Source organism: Parasteatoda tepidariorum, chromosome 3, assembly GCF_043381705.1.
Source record: "Parasteatoda tepidariorum isolate YZ-2023 chromosome 3, CAS_Ptep_4.0, whole genome shotgun sequence".
NCBI lineage: Eukaryota > Metazoa > Arthropoda > Arachnida > Araneae > Theridiidae > Parasteatoda > Parasteatoda tepidariorum.
In genome coordinates, this window is record NC_092206.1 from 6,621,490 (window position 1) to 6,635,923 (window position 14,434).

At 32.7% G+C, this 14,434-nt stretch overlaps 1 protein-coding gene across 32 annotated transcripts in view; it reads right to left on the reverse strand.

Moving 5' to 3' along the window:
• LOC107449365 (uncharacterized) overlaps window positions 1-5,020 on the reverse strand; it is a 45,659-nt gene extending 40,639 nt beyond the window's left edge. For 24 of the 32 annotated variants that reach the window (XR_011636325.1, XR_011636329.1, XR_011636327.1 and 21 more), the window contains exons 1-2: window positions 2,951-3,107; window positions 911-1,013 (exon numbers count right to left, since the gene is read on the reverse strand). The gene's annotated coding sequence lies outside the window, so the exon portion shown is untranslated. Of the gene's footprint in view, window positions 1-910; window positions 1,014-2,950; window positions 3,108-3,977; window positions 4,292-4,836 lie in introns of those variants that run through there. The other 8 variants (XR_011636335.1, XR_011636333.1, XR_011636336.1 and 5 more) reach the window with 2 other exon arrangements.
• Window positions 5,021-14,434: the final 9,414 nt, after the last annotated feature.

A 14,434-nucleotide genomic window follows, 5' to 3' on the forward strand; every position in this document is an offset into this window, starting at 1 on the left:
GATTTAAAGGGTGTTGGAGTTGATCTGCTCAACATAGAAGCTGTCAGATATCCCTTGTTTAGTTTTGTACAAGACAACAGTCATGAAAAGTCACACATATATAACTTTTGTTATAAATTATTTTTTTCTAGAAAAAGTCAAATCACCCCATTAATAAGACCAGGAATAAATGCTAACTCTATGGGAAATTTAGAAAAGCTAGAATTTCAATGAAAAAGTAGCAGACATTTCCATTTTATAAGGAAATTTACTGAAATTATGCAGGCAATTTACATGTGATGTAGTCAAGACTGTACTCAAGGGAGGGGGACAAAACATCTAGGGGTCTGACCAAAATTCATTACGAAAACTATAGCATTTTTTTAAAAGAAAATTGCAGAGAATTTTTTATATCAAAGCATAAACTACAATTCTGCTGTCTTCAAAAACTACACAAAATATGAAAATAGAAGCAATAAACTTTGTTCCATGAAACTTTTGTTCAATCTTGAATGCAGTTATTTTCTTCCTTCAATGTTTTCTAGCTTTCATGGTCTCAGCCTAGGGAAAGATTGGGTGTTACCCTGTCTAACCCCCAAGAGTAAAGGTTCTACTGAAGAGTGATACTAATGAACCTTATTGTTTGTTATGAATCGTTAGTAATTACGTTTATTAAGCTGTACTAAAAATAATTGTAATAACGCTAGATTTAAAAACAAAAGAACATTAAAGTTGATACAGAAAAACAAGTTTATCTATACAGATGCATTGAATTAATCACCAACAATATGATAGGTGCATCTATTTGACAAGTGACGTGTAATTCAGAGTTTGCCCACTGAAAAACAAAATTAATTTTGACACAATCAAGGTACCCAGTTTCCCCCCTACTCTCCCGTTATAATATTTAAAATAATAAGGGAATTAATACCTTTGTTAACTGGATTAGAATGAACAATTATGTTGTTTTCTTTTCTTCTTTCATTTAGCTTAAACAAATTTTTCCAAAAATCACACAAAGCTTCAGAATAAGTCTGTAAAAAATTCATAATAACAATTTAATAACAATTCAGTAAAAGAATATATTAGCATAAAGACTATGGAGAATGCATAAAAAGAACACTGTGAATAATTGTTTATCTGGTGAACAGATTTTCACATACTAAGGTGCAATATTAATTGGTTTGAGAATATTGATATAGTATCAAATCAAGCATATTAGCATAAAAAAAGTATCATTGCCACAAATACTATAAAACTAAATCGGAACATAAGATTTCGTAAAGATATTCGTTAAAATTTTCTAGGAAGTTAGTTACAACTTCCTGTAGAAATTATTGATGAACACACTCTAAAATTAATTTTTTTTTATTATTGAAAAATGGCTGGCAAGTTTTAACTTAGAACAAATTGGCATATTATTAAAACAGTTATTAATGAAACAATTTAATGATTAAAAATATTAATGAACTTTAAAGTAAAAATCCAATTTGACTTTGTGGGATGTCTTACAATAAATTTTTTAACTCTAGGAAATTTTATGTGATTTTTATTTTACTTTTTAAAATACAAACTATAATTTTTAGCAAATAATTGTGAATTCTTTTGCTTTTATTCATCATGACATTTTTATTCATACAAAATTGCTAATCTAGAAGAAAGAGTGTTGGGAGTTGTATAAAATGTGTGCATGGATCCACACATTAATGCACTAAAAAAAAAAATAAAAAAAGACTTAATACCTAATTCCTGAAAGCTAGTAGTCTGAGAAAATATCACGCAGTTTTTTAGGTAACTTCAAATAAGAAAAACATTTACAAAAAAATAAATAAAAAACTGAATAACTTCCGATCTAATGATTAATTTTTCACACACTAATAAGGAGATGGCACTGTGTGTAGCGTAAAATCTTAATATCAAACAAAGTTTTATTACATTATGTGGCACTGAATTTAAATGTGCTATTTAGTTTGAGGCTCCTGAAAGGTTTTCTTGGTTATTCTCAACAAGTTTTGTGCTGGATAACAAAAAGAAAGAAAGTGGGGCCACTATAATGTTCTGGTGGCTTTGTGTGTGCATAATCTATGAAAAATAAAATCTTTTTAATAATAATGATATGCATTACAGATATCAAAAAAAAGAAAAACTAAAAGTAAATAAATAAAATTAAAATGTTAAGTATAAGTTTTACAATTAAGTGTATGTTTCATAAGGATCGAAATAGAAAAATAAATTTAAGAAAAATTCTATATCTAATTTATTAGAAAAGAACAGTTTTCCCTGTCATATGAGACAAATTAAAGTTGCGAAAAATTGCGTCAAATACATATAATAAAAAAAAGCTACAATACCTTTTTTTCATTTCATAATATTAAAAGGGAAAAAAACTGAAACAAACACAGTTATATATTAAAAATGAAATGACATTATAGATCACACTAAGAAATAACTAATAAGTACTAAAAAGTTGAAAAAAAGTTTTATGAAAAATATTTAAAAACTTTTAAAAAAATTTTCAAAGTTCTGAGTATTTTTTATAAAAATATACTAATTTAAACACACAAAAAAAAAATTTTGAAATAAGAAAAATATAGGTAAATAGATAAAGTAAAATAAACATTTATTTTAAAAATTATAAATAAATTTATTAAAAATTTTGAAATAAATAGTTGTGTGCTACTGGCTGTGAACTATTTGTTGACATATATTGAACAAATATTGTCTTCCCTTGCATCCTATATTAAAAAGAAAATATAAAAAGTATTAAGAGTCTTTTTCCTTTCCTTTGACCTTGAAAAAGATTTGTTAAAATCAAATATATTCACAAAACATAAAAACTATACATAAATGCTAGAAATGTGTTATATTTAAGAGTTGATTTTAGTAATTTAATTGTTTTTGTTGTTTTACCTAAAAAGATGATTTACTTCTATAATTAACTTTTTTTATTTCAAAATACAAAAACTCAAACCTGCATATGATGTTATCATGAAATAAATAGATAAATCTCATAACTGAAAAGCAATAGTTTTGGTGCAGTCTAAGGAGTTCTAATAAACATAGCTAGTTTCAAAAATTTGTTTTCTTTCTCACAATATTTTAATTTCATACTTCTTTAATTACATACTTCTTAAACAATGACTGTTTTGAAAATATATGTCAAAAAATTTAAATTATTATATCTGTAAGCCTTTTTTTCTGAAACTTGGAATATTGTATAAAGGACTTCATTGTGTTACACCTTAAAATCCTTTGCTCATATTTTTTATGATCATCAGTAATGGTACAATTTTCGTAAAAGATTTTGAGCTTTTTCCTATCTTTTATTTATTTATTTTTTTTTTGAGAAAAGTATAAGCTAAAGCTATTTAAACTCTGAGAAATATCTTGTTTACACAATCTGATGTTTTTACTTATGAGAGTTGCTTAAAAGACGTGTTCGCAAACTTACATCTGGTTATATATGTCTTTTACATATTTTAGGTAAGTAAAATGATTGAAACTTATTTTGAATTTATATGGTGGATTTGCCAAAATTTTTTTAGAAATTAAATGCCCAAAAATTGCTAAGCTATTGCAGTTAAACAAATAAAATGATTAGTGGCAGTTTAATTCTCCGTTAAGACCATTTAAGTTCCAGGGTCAAATCTGCTGACCCCATAAAAGTGTGAAACATATCTCCCTAATACACGTTTTTTTAACGAAATTTTTTAAAAAATAAACAAATTATGTTTAATCTAAGTAGCATCATCTAAGAAGTAAATATTATTGGCATATTATATACTTAAATATAAATTAGTCATATTTCACGAAATCAAAAATTTGTCTCTTACAACCAAAATAAAGTTAGCTGAATAAACTTTTATTTGCAAGAATTCTTGACTGAAAACAAGTAAATCAATTATATAGCTGTTAGTTGTAAACAAGGTGTGACAAAACTAATGGTTTCAACCATAAAGGGTAAAAGAATTCACCAAAGCAAAAAACTTTCAACTTACAATGTGGGCTCAAAAACCAAAGGGTAAGATGAATGAGGGTCTTTCTTGAGAAAAAGGGAAAATATAGAAAAAAAATTTTATATTCGATTGTCAAGAAATCTTGATTTTATATTAGTTAGGAATATTTACTGGAAAAAATTTATTTTTTCCAGGACATTGAAAAAAAAAATAAAACCGAAGCAAATTGAATGAAATGGGTGATACTAAAAATAGCCATATAGAATTGTTTAGCAATCCGTTCCTACATAAACATATTTGAATTTAAATAAATTAAAATTCAATATAATGACAGAGAGTTTAATTTTCTTACATTTCTTTTTTTAAATAACTATACTTGTATTATTAAAGTTTTATACAAAATTATAAAACCTTTATAACATCGAATTTAAGAGTTTGAGTACCTACTATTCATACTTCACAGCATTTCATTATCAGGGGTCTGTCTAGGTTTTTCTGAGAGGTACCTATTTTGTGAAAATTTAGACGTTATTTGTGAAAAATTAAAAATTATATTTAAAAATCAACACAAAAATATGGTAAAAATATGGATTTATCGTTTCTTAAGGGATACAAAAATAAAATTGTAAGAAAAAGTACTTTGTGAAACTACCGTTTTTCCTAAAATTGAATTTGTGAAGGTACCGCTAAACGGTAGTAAATTCGGCCTGGACAGACCCCTGATTATCAAAATTACTATGCTATTTACGATATCAAAAATCCCTATCAAAATACGATTTATAGTAGAAAATACAATAAGCATGGTATACCACTAAAAGATTAAATTAGTTCCATGACTAATTTAAACATTTAGTGGGTGGAAATAAAACTAACCAAGCATATAGCTTCATCAAAAGCATACTGCTTAATGTTCTTTAAAGGAATTCCCAAGAGACGAAGGATTTCTTAAATGAGGTCCATTCTTCATAGTCTTCTAAAAATAGAAAATTTTAATCTCATTTCTCGAAGCTTATTGAAAAACGAAAAATTAAATTTTCTGCTAAATTTGAATTCTATTTGTTTTGATTAAGACGTTTCTGACCTTCTATTTCTGTTGCATGAGTTCTTTGATTTTAAATTAAAGGATCAGCCTGACCTAAAGCAACTGGCTCACCCGTTGTTTAACCGCAAGGGACATTCTCACTGTTTAAGAAAATTCGCGAATGGGAGAGAGAGATTTGAAGCATAACCTGGTAAATGAAATCTTTTAGCGGGAAAGGCTAAAACAAAACACTTGGGTATAGAGAAGTACTAAAAAAGGCAGCGAAAATATGTATTAAAAGTTTTTCAGACTTGCCATCACAGTTTGGACCTTTTGGAGAGGGGGTTAGATAGTTTCCATGACACTGTTTGAGATCATAGGTTCGCGTGCTTTTTGATAGCCCTATCGAAATAAGGTGGTTTGGAGAATAGTAGGGGGATTTCGCTGACCTAAAGATTAAAGAAGCTAGAAGATTAAGGAAAATGACATAAATTATTACGTTTTATTTTTTAATAATAAAAATATATTACCTATAAATATCCCTTTTTGTATTTAAATTGTAATTTATCTTTTCTTTGCAGAGGGAAATACCTTTGAAGAGTCACTCCATGACTTGTTTAGAACATTAATACAAAAAAATTCACAAATATAATTATTACGAAAAATTCAGAAAACTATTGACACTTAAAATTTAAAAATTGTGAACAAGATCCTGTTCACAATTTTCACTGCATTTGAATGCTTTAAAAGACTTCTCTAAAAATAATACAAAAAGAGTGGTATTAAACTATTATTCTCTTTTTTTTACTTTCTTTTATTTAACTTACTTTTACAAACGTATTTAAAACTTTTCTTTTAACTCTAAGTTTCCAAACACTTACACTCGGTCTAAGAAAAAGTCAAAAGGGGTGTTCTAACTAAAATTTAAATTTCTGAAGAAAAAATAAATGTAAATTTTTTAAGCATTATTTGCTTGTTAAAATCTTTAACATTTTTGAATCATACTTCACGCTCCCTTAATTTTAAAAACATCTCTTTATTTTCTGAAAATATACTTTGATTCGAAAATTGTTTTTCATATTCAATACATCAAACTAAAATTTTCATAATTTTTTTTATCTACGGTAAAGATTGGCATCACTACAGAAAAAAAAGTAACTAAAGCTGAATTCAAGATAAAAAAATAAAAAAAATGCTTCTCGAATAACATTTTGCGATTTATAAATGTTCAGGTTCTATTGATCTAATTGCTTTAACTCATTTTCGGTTAAAGCAAGGTGCGTAAAAACACCATTTCAATAAACATTTTTTTAATTAACACTGTGATGTATATTTTTCACTAATTTTATTCAATTCGACTTTTTGAAAATTTATAATTATTCCCTTTAAGATTGATTCTATGTTTTCATGACGGAAAAGAGTTGAACGTTCCGTAAATAAAATAAAAATATAACAAATTTCTTTAAAAAATAGCTAGTGTTCAACTAATGGTTTGTCCATTGATTTGGCCAATGGTGCATGCAACGTTTCATTTTTTAAGCATATTTCAAAGTAAAAAAATATCACATTTCATGAAATTTCTATGCTTGGCTTGAAATGAATTAATACTCGGTTAGCATATTTGTTAAAAACCCTTTGGACCACAATGGATCAAAAACCCTTTTGTTTGAGTGACCGTGGGAGGGTTCTTTAAGCTAAATAGTCGGAGGAACACCGTGTATGGCGTGGCTCAGTTGTTACGACTGTGTGTGTGTGTTATTCATTTTGATTTGATTTGTTTGATTTGTTCATTTACGTCGCACTAGAGCTGCACATGTAGATCTGCTGGGAACCATGTCTTAACGATCAGTCTACTGCGGGACAGGGATCGTAAGGAAACTGCTTATAGACTTTTAAGTAACAGGTCTGACTTTAAAGAAACAAATCACAAAAAATATCCTCATAATTTTAGAAAGACAAGTCGTAAAATAGATCTCATATGACTTTCAAGGCATTCAACCAGGGTGACTACCAAGAGACGAAAGTCACCATAAATAGTCATGGAGACTTTTATGGGATTTCTCAAGACAGAATAACATAAAAGTCACATTATGACCTCCTTGGGACAATTCAAAACTACCCCACTTGTGACTGTGACTATTTTTGACTTTTATACTTTTTTTGAAGGTTTTTAGCAAAAAAGCTACTTTTTTATTTTCTGCAGAAAAGATGAAGAAAACACATTTTGTGAAGGAAACACAAATGTTCCAAATACCCTATGATTTTTTGCAGATTTTTGTAGCTGTATATCCATGATATATACGTATGCAGCAATATTGGACACTTATTTATGTATCACAGAATTTTATTTTTTAAATTTATATACCTTTTAAACTACACCTTTTCAACAATTAGTTTTCTCGATTTTTGTATTGGTGTCATTCAGCTTAGCTCAAATAATACTTCGGCAATACGATCCCACCTGACGTATTAATTTTAGAAATGCGTATTAGTTTTTCTAAAAAGGTATTTCAGATACATAAAAGGATGTAAAAAAAATTCATTTTTATACTCATCAAATTCATTATAACTTCTGTACTTTTAGTCTCATCAATTTGATTTTAATGTCATTCGTTTCAGCGTAAAAATACACAGAAAATAATACATCGCCTGACTTGGTTTAAGTTTTTCTCATAATGATTTGCCTAGATTTATGTTTTTCTTAGTAAATTTGAAATGTTTGCTAAAGTTTATCTCGGGGTGACACACTTTAGGTTCTATATCCAAGATTCAGACTACGAGTATTTCGTTAGTTTAACTTAAAAATCGAAAGGGTATACCCTATGTGACACAAGTAAAAACCACCCCATTTTAAAAAGAGTTATATTCAGACGCCATGGCTTGAGATTCGAATACTTTACCACATTTTTAGTAAACTAAAAGGGTCTAACTGGCATCAGTGAGCTATCATAACAAAGGACCGGGGTTAGAAATCTCAGTACAGACCTAAATCTCAACCAATTTCAGATCAATGATAACCGATGGTCTGGATAGTAGGTACTTTATTTATGTTGCACTAGAGCTCCACGATGGGTTATTGGTGACGGTCTGGAAAATACCCCTGAACATGATCACTCTTTTGATCCTCTGAAGAAGGGATGGTTTCTCCGCTTTGGTAGCCAAACGACCTGAAGTCATGTACTTTACGGCAGAACAGGTTAACGAGGACACATATCACGCACCCTCAGTCCCTACGCAGACTGATCAAAGTGGGCCCCCACCCGCTTACTGAATACAGCCAGTGATGACAGACGTCAGTGTTCTACAGGGAACCGTGTCTTTACGATCATTCCACTGCGACATTGTCTGGGAATTAAATTTTAATTGATTGATTTATTGGTAGACATACATAAGTGGGCTTGTGTGTTCAATTAAATAAGTACGACCCGTAAGCCTTTGTTATTTAGAAGAGCAGATGGCCAGATTAGAGTAAAACAACACGAAAATACATCGAAAATTCGAACTTGCTACATAGTGTTTGGTGGGTGATGCCGCTCAGCGAAGGGAAGTAAAGGTGACATTAAGCGCGATATTGCCACACTGATAATATTGTCACACTGGGCCGCGATGGCTCACGGGATAGAGCATTCGTCTTCCACTGTGGCGAAACGGGTTCGAATCCCAGTCGATACGAATTAAGCATCCAGCTGGCAACGACCACAGCGTTGACGAGACGTATCCACAGTGGTAGGCGGATCATGGGTTTAAGTCCCTTTGCCTTCAGGCTAACCACGGAAGGTTCTCGTGATATTCCTCTCCATGTAACGCAAATGCGGGTTAACTCCATAGAAAAGTCCTCCACGAAGGCAAATTTCTCCCAATACTCGATTCAGGAGTTCCCTCGTCTTCTGAATTGGGTTCAAAATTACAAGACTACGGAGTTGAGCATTAGTTGTCGTAAACCAATAAAATTGGGTCAGCTGTTCAACGACGGTTGTGAAATAAAATATTTCCACTCTAGGGACCGGGATAGCCTGGTTGTAGGACTAAATTTTCTACATAAAAAATGCAGGAGCCCCCCCTAATTCACTTATTAAAATTTCTTCCGGCAGGCATGTTAGGACCATAGACCCCTACTTAGGGTCCGAGTTTGAAAATTATAGCATAATATTAGAGGGAGCTAGGCGGTCACGAAATTTGAACCTCATTCGCGCCATTTTATTATTTTTTATTATTTTTTTAATTATTCCATTATGCCATCTTTAACAAAGAAAGATTCTGCATTTTATACATAGAACACTTTACGCATGCTAAACTATCCAAAATATTGCAAAAGGTGTCAAAAAATAACATATAAGCTAATTTTAATAGATTTTTCCAGTTTTTTTCCCATTTTCCGAATAAAAATATTTTTTTCCCATATGCAGGACCCTCCCGAATATTGAAAAACTCATTAAAAAAATAATATAATGTAAAATAAGCGAAAGAAAATTTTTTTTTCGAAAAATTGCCCGCTTCCGGGATTCGAACCTGCACCCCCTCGCTCCAAGCCTTGAGTTACTAGTCTGGTGTCTTAACCACAAGACCGCTTCAGCACGACAAGCCTGCCATAGTATTGCTTCAAAAGCCTTCTCAGGGTCAGCTATGCAATAGACCTTTAGGAGCCCGCTGAGACTCCCCTAATTCACCTATATAAATTTCCTCTGGCAGGCATGTTTGGACCATAGACCCCTACTTAGGGTCCGAGTTTGAAAATTATAGCTTAATATTAAAGGAATCTAAGGCGGTTTCAAAATTTGAACATTATTCGCTCCATTTTATTTTTTTACAATTTTTTTTATTATTCCACTATGCGTTCTTTAACGAAGAAAGATGCTGAATTTTATACATAGAGCACCTTACGCATGCTAAACTATCCAAAATATTGCAAAAGGAGTCAAAAAATACAAAATAAGCTAATTTTCCAGCATTTTTCCAGTTTTTTCAACATTTTCCGAATGAAAAAAATAATTTCCTACATGCAGGACCCTCCAGAATATGGAAAAGCATATTAAAAAAATAATATAATGTGAAATAAACAAAAGAAAAAAAAAGAAACTTTTTCGAAATATTGCTCGCCTCCGGGATTCGAACCTTCGCCCCCTCGCTCCAGGCATGAGTTGCTAGTCCGGTGACTTAATCACCAGACCGCTTGAGCAAGATAAGCCTGCCGTAGTTTCACTTCAAAAGGGCTCTCACGGTCAGTAATACAAAAGACATTTAGGGGCCCACTGAGACCCCCTTAATTCACCGATAAAAATTTCCTCCTCCAGGCTTGTTTGGACGAAGGACCCCTACTTAGGGTCTGAGTTTGAAACATATAACTTAATAATAAAGGGAGTTAGATGGCTTCGAAATTCGAACCCCACCCCGCCATTTAATTATTATTTTTTTTATTATTATTTCATTATGCGTTCAAGAAACATGCACGATTTCACACATATATAACAGAGGACTAGGTGGCAGAGCACTGGACAAGCAAGTTCGCTGCTGGAAGGAGAAGCTCAGGGCTCGAATCCCAGGGACGTACATTTTTGCAAAAAAATTTCATTTTTTTTCCCTTTTGTTTATTTTGCATTTTTTCGATATTCAGGAGGGTCCTGCATGTAGGAAGAAAAAATTTTTTATAGTGAAAATGGGAAAAAACTGGAAAAATCCAGGAAAATCAGTTTATTTGCTCTTTTTCGACAACTTTTGCAACATTTTGGCTATTCCGGCATGCATGGGGTGCTCTATGTGTAAAATCCAGCAAAGAAAGCGTAATGGAATAACAAAAAAAAAGAATAAAAAAATAAAATGGCTCGAGAAAGGTTCAAATTTCAAGACCCCCTAGCTCCCTTTAATATCAAGGTATAATTTTCAAACTCGGACCCTAAGTAGGAGTCAATGGTCCAAACAAGGCTGCTGAAGATAATTTTTATAGGCCAATTAGGGGGGTCACAGTGGGCCCCTAAAGGTATATTGCAAAGCTGAGCGGAGAGAGCTTTTGAAGCCGAACTGTGGTAGGACTCACGTATCACCGTGGACTGGAAGGAAGGCCCCCAGACAAGCAAGTTTGCTGCAGGAGGAGGGGTCCTGGGTTCGAATCCCAATGACGGGCGAGTTTTCAAAAAAATTTCTTTTTTTTTTGTTTATTTTAATTTATATAATTTTTTATGCGTTTTTCGATATTCTGGAGGTTCCTGCATGTAGGGAAAAAAAATTTTAATTGGGAAAATGGGGAAAAACAGGAAAAATCCAGGAAAATCAGTTTATTTGCTCTTTTTCGACTTCTATTGTAAAATTTGGGATATTCCGGCATGCATGGGGAGTTTTCTGTGTGTGAAGTCCAGCAAAGAAAGCGTAATGGAATAATAAAAAAAAAAGAATAAAAAAATAAAATGGCTCGAGAAAGGTTCAAATTTCAAGACCCCCTAGCTCCCTTTAATATCAAGGTATAATTTTCAAACTCGGACCCTAAGTAGGGGTCTATGGTCCAAACAGGGATGCTGAAGATAATTTTTACAGGCCAATTAGGGGGTCACAGTGGCTTCACGTATCACCGTGGACTGGAAGGTAGGTCCCCAGACATGCAAGATCGCTGCAGGAGGGAGAGGTCCTGGGTTCGAATCCCAGGGACGGTCAATTTTTCAAAAAATTTTCTTTTTTTTTTGTTGTTTATGTTAAATTATTTTATTTTTTTATGTGCTTTCCGATATTCGGGAGATTCCTGCATGTAGGAAGAAAAAAATTTTTAATTTGGAAAGAGGGAAAAAACTGGAAAGATCCAGGAAAATCAGTTTATTTTCCCTTTTTCGACTTCTATTGTAACATTTTAGATATTCTGGCATGCATGGGGTGTTTTCGGTGTGTGAAGTCCTGCAAAGACGGCGTAATGGAATAATAAAAAAAAAGAATAAAATAATAAAATGCCTCGAGAAAGGTTCAAATTTCAAGACCCCCTAGCTCCCATTAATATCAAGGTATAAATTTCAAACTCGGACCCTAAAGAGGGGACTATGGTACAAACAAGGCAGCTGAAGATAATTTTTATAGGCCAATTAGGGGGGTCACAGTGGGCCCCTAAATGTATATTGCGAAGATGAGAGGAGACAGCTTTAGAAGCGAAACTGTGGTAGGCTTGACGTATCAACGTGGACTGGAAGGTAGGCCATCAGACAAGCAAGTTCGCTGCAGGAGGGAGGGGTCCTGGGTTCGAATACCAGGGACGGTCAAATTTTCAAAAAAAAAATTTTTTTTTTTTATTTTTTATTTTTTTTTTTAAATTATATTATTTTTTTATGTGTTTTTCGATATTCATGAAATTCCTGCATGTAGGAAAAAAAATTTTAATTGGGAAAGTGGGGAAAAACTGGAAAAATCCTGGAAAATCAGTTTATTTGCTCTTTTTCGACTTCTATTGTAACATTTTGGGTATTCTAGCATGCATGGGATGTTTTCTGTGTGTGAAGTCCAGCAAAGAAAGCGCAATGGAATAATAAAAAAAAAGAATTAAAAATATAAAATGGCTCGAGAAAGGTTCAAATTTCAAGACCCCCTAGATCCCTTTTATATCAAGGTCTAATTTTCAAACTCGGACCCTAAGTAGGGGTGTCTATGGTCCAAACAAGGCTGCTGAAGATAATTTTTATAGGCCAATTAGGGGGGTCACAGTGGGCCCCTAAAGGTATATAGCGAAGATGAGAGGAGAGAGCTTTTGAAGCGAAACTGTGGAAGGCTTCACGTATCACCGTGGACTGGAAGGTAGGTCACCAGACAAGCAAGTTCGCTGCAGGAGGGAGGGGTCCTGGGTTCGAATCCGAGGAACGGTCAAATTTTCAATTTTTTTCTCTTTCTTTTTTTTAAAATTATATTATTTTTTTTATTTTTTTCGATATTCTGGAGGTTCCTGCATGTAGGAATTTTCATTTTTTTATTGGGAAAATGGGAAAAATCCAGGAAAATCAGTTTATTTGCTCTTTTTCGACTTCTATCATAACATTTTGGATATTCTAGAGTGCATGGGGTGTTTTCTGTGTGTGAAATTCAGCAAACAAAGCGTAATGGAATAATAAAAAAAAGGAATAAAAAAATAAAATGGCTCGAAAAAGGTTCAAATTTCAAGACCTCCTAGCTCCCTTTAATATCAAGGTATAATTTTCAAACTCGGACACTAAGTAGGGGTCTATGGTCCAAACAAGGCTGCTGAAGATAATTTTTATAGGCCAATTAGGGGGGGTCAATTTGGGCCCCTTAAGGTATATTGCGAAGATGAGAGGAGAGAGCTTTTGAAGCGAAACTGTGGTAGGCTTCACGTATCCCCGTGGACTGGAAGGTAGACCATCAGTCAAGAGAGTTCGCTGCAGGAGGGAGGGGTACTGGGTTCGAATCCCAGGGACGATCAAATTTTCAGAAATTTTTTTTCTTTTTTTTTTGTTTATTTTAAATTATTTTATTTTTTTATGTGTTTTTCGATATTCTAGAGGTTCCTGCATGACGGATTTTTTTTTTAATTGGGAAAATGGGAAAAATCCAGGAAAATCAGTTTATTTGCTCTTCTTCGACTTCTATCGTAACATTTTGGATATTCTAGCATGCATGGGTTGTTTTCTGTGTGTGAAGTCCAGCAAAGAAAGCGTAATGGAATAATAATAAAAAAAGAATTAAAAAAAAATGGCTCGTGAAAGGTTCAAATTTCAAGATCGCCTAGCTCCCTTTTATATGAAGGTATAATTTCCAAACTCGGACCCTAAGTAGGGGTCTATGGTCCAAACAAGGCTGATGAAGATAATTTTTGTAGGCCAATTAGGGGGGTCACAGTGGGCCCCAAAAGGTATATTGCGAAGATGAGAGGAGAGAGCTTTTGAAGCGAAACTGTGGTAGGCTTCATGTATCCCCGTGGACTGGAAGGTAGACCACCAGTCAAGAGAGTTCGCTGCAGGAGGGAGGGGTCCTGGGTTCGAATCCCAGGGACGATCAAATTTTCAGAAATTTTTTTTCCTTTTTTTTTGTTTATTTTAAATTATTTTAATTTTTTTTATGTGGTTTTCGATATTCTAGAGGTTCCTGCATGACGGAATTTTTTTTTTAATTGGGAAAATGGGAAAAATCCAGGAAAATCAGTTTATTTGCTCTTCTTCGACTTCTATCGTAACATTTTGGATATTCTAGCATGCATGGGTTGTTTTCTGTGTGTGAAGTCCAGCAAAGAAAGCTTAATAGAATAATAATAAAAAAGAATTTAACAAAAAATGGCTCGTGAAAGGTTCAAATTTCAAGATCCCCTAGCTCCCTTTTATATGAAGGTATAATTTTCAAACTCGGACCCTAAGTAGGGGTCAATGGTCCAAACAAGGCTGCTGAAGATAATTTTTATAGGCCAATTAGGGGGGTCACAGTGGGCCTCTAAAGGTATATTGCGAAGATGAGAGGAGAGAGCTTTTGAAGCGAAACTGTGGTAGGCTTCACGTATCTCCGTGGA